The sequence below is a fragment of the Amblyomma mixtum genome, chromosome 4 (assembly GCF_055824585.1).
Source record: "Amblyomma mixtum isolate Tamu chromosome 4, ASM5582458v1, whole genome shotgun sequence".
Classification (NCBI taxonomy): Eukaryota; Metazoa; Arthropoda; class Arachnida; order Ixodida; family Ixodidae; genus Amblyomma; species Amblyomma mixtum.
In genome coordinates this window covers 41,082,119-41,084,828 of record NC_143015.1, presented here as the reverse complement: position 1 = coordinate 41,084,828, position 2,710 = coordinate 41,082,119, and the positions used below count along the sequence as shown (strand labels likewise).

The 2,710-nt window shown below is 52.8% G+C and overlaps 1 pseudogene; it reads left to right on the top strand.

Moving 5' to 3' along the window:
* Nucleotides 1-962: 962 nt before the first annotated feature.
* Nucleotides 963-2,230, top strand: LOC149346310 (uncharacterized; annotated as a pseudogene).
* Nucleotides 2,231-2,710: the final 480 nt, after the last annotated feature.

Genomic DNA, 2,710 nt, shown 5'->3' with positions numbered 1-2,710 from the left:
CGACCCGTTATCTGGAAGTTTCCTTGCCGGCTTTAAATTGAGCGATGCCGCGAGCAGCGGATGTTCGTAGTTCGACGACTGACGAGCACGTTTGTTGCTTACGCCGCCGCCGAGTGATTCAGTTCTTTTGCGGGCGCAAGTCAGCCCAAACAAAGAGCTTCGTTTGCAAGTCTTGCTGGTGTCTTCCTGACCGCTGGACTGCCGTCAATACAACGTGACAAAAATTACGAGGAACTTTACCGGCTAAAGTGCTGAAAGGCAAAAGCCTGAGTGCTGCATTCTGCTACACGATTGTTCACTTCACATTTTGTTGGTGCATTAATTAACTCCCAATTAATGACGTTTAAGCTTCGCCTTTAGGAGTGCAACGCGACATCGTGTTGTAGCGCTGCCACGGAGTCCATTGAACGCCACCACCCGTTCGGCGCGATGCCTTGCCCTTTGAACGCAACGCTTTTTAAGGAAAGTAAATGGCGCAGTAATTCTCTGCCGTCTCGGTGGACACCTGAGCCGCACTGTACAGGAAGGGAGGAAGTGGAGTGAAAGAAGAAAGAGGGGCCGTAATGAAGAAAATGAAAATTGTATTTGAGGAAAGGAAATTACGCATTAACTGTCTCGCATATATCAGTAGCACTAGTCGAAAATTGTATTTGACGAAAGAAAGTTGCGCAGTAACTATCTCACATATTTCGGTGGACACCCGTCAAAATTCGCGCGTGGTGACATCACGACAATTTGGACCAATCTGAAACGCGGACAAATACGCCTTGCTCGTCAGTAAATTGTTTTTTGAGGAAAGGAAATATATCTGTCTCGCATATTTCGGTGCACACCTGAACCTCGCCGTAACGGGAAGGGAAGAAACCGTATTCACTAGACGCACCTTTGTTCATTCCAAACCATCGAGCTGGCATAGCGTGGGAGAAAGAAGAAGACGTTGTTCGAAGCGGACGCGTTCCTCGATGTTCTCCGCACAAAAGGTTCAATCAGCCTCTGGCCGAGGTACTGCTCAGGCTTTTGCTGGCAGTAATGACTACCGTATTGTTCTGCCCCGGCTCCCAACCGGTAAGCTTGTGACCGACTCCGTTTTCCTGCATGCAGATCTTGCCGGACGCCCGTACAGGGCACAGGATTTCAGAGACTCGCCGCGAAACGTCATAGACCTCAAAGAAATTAGCTCCATCGGACAATTCCAGATGTCTCACGTCTGGATGGTGACTTGCAAATCTGCGCAATGAAAAGAAAAGCTCGTGTCGTGCGGCGATCTCTTGGTGAAGAGCCGCCGCTGCGTTGTTGTTGACCCGGAACCGAAGGAGGTGAAGCTGAAGCTTTTGTGGCTTCCCGAACGCTTGGAAGATTGCTTCATCCGTGAGGCCCTTCAGGCGTACGGGAAGGTGACATCTATCTCGGCGGAAAATTGGAAAGTTTCAGACATGGAGCAGATGAGAACTCTAAGCCGTGATGTCGTCCTGTCTCTTGCTGATGGAGTCGGGGTTAGTGACGTTCCGCATCAGTTGACTGTGTGCGGCGTTCAGGCCTTGTTCTAATTCCGGGCAGACCACCTCTGTGTTTACGTTGCAACCGTGTTGGCCACATTCGTCGGCACTGTCGTACGCCGCGGTGTGACGACTGCCGGCGTTTCGGCCACACAACGGAGGAGTGCGTCGTGACTTACGCTGACAAGCTGCGGCATCGTGTGCGGCCCCCTGACGACGCTCTACAGGAGCACATCATGGACGCTACAGAAGTACTTGACGCGACTGGGGATTTGCCAGCCGCCGTTGTAGCTGAGCCTTCGAGTGTCAGTTCACCGGTTGTTCCCCAAAGTGCTGCCACAGAGTGTAAAGAGCCGGCGGATGACCATGTGGCGCCGCCTCGGTGTGAGGCGCCGGATTCTGCTGCTGGTGGAGAACCAGTGGCCGTCCTTGAGGCCACCACGGATACCACAGCGGACACTTCGCTTCCTGCTGTCAATGCTGGCCAGCAGCTTCCGGATAAGGGCCTTCTTCCAGCGGCCACTGAACCTGGTTCCACAGACGAGCCGCTTCAGAAGCGCCATGCGTCCTGCGCTTCCGAAACGAGTGGCGATGAGGACCCGGTGCGCAGCACTCATCGCCGTCGGCGTCGCACGTCGAGGCACAAGAAGCAGTGCCGACGTTCGCGGTCCAGGAGGCCTGGCGGTGGCTCTCAGGCGGCATCGCCGTCTACCGACAAGAACAGGGAACTGTAGGCATAATTAGTTACTGTCATCATGGCTGATTCCGAAGAGTTAGTATTCGCAACACTGAATGTACGCGGCCTTAGGTCTCGCCAGAGGCAGGTGCAACTCCGCCGACTTTTCTGCAGCAGGCACCTTGATGTTATCGCCGTCCAGGAGACGAAAATTGAAAGTGAGGAGGATACTGAGGTGGCTTTGCAGCCCTTTTTATCAGAATATAATGTTCTCGTAACGCATGCTGTGGGCTTGTCGGCGGGTTGCTGGTTGTTTCTGCGCAAGACACTCCCCTGTTCGGGCTTGACCTATAATGTCGATAATGAGGGCCGGTTGATATGCTGCGATTTCCTTCTCTATGGAAAGCCATGGCGACTAATGAATGTCTATGCATTTAATACTGTGCCACAGCGCATTACTCTTTTTGAATGCATTGCCAGCTTACTGGACTGTGACCGGCACGTTGTGCTAATGGGTGACTTTAATTGTGTGTGCGAC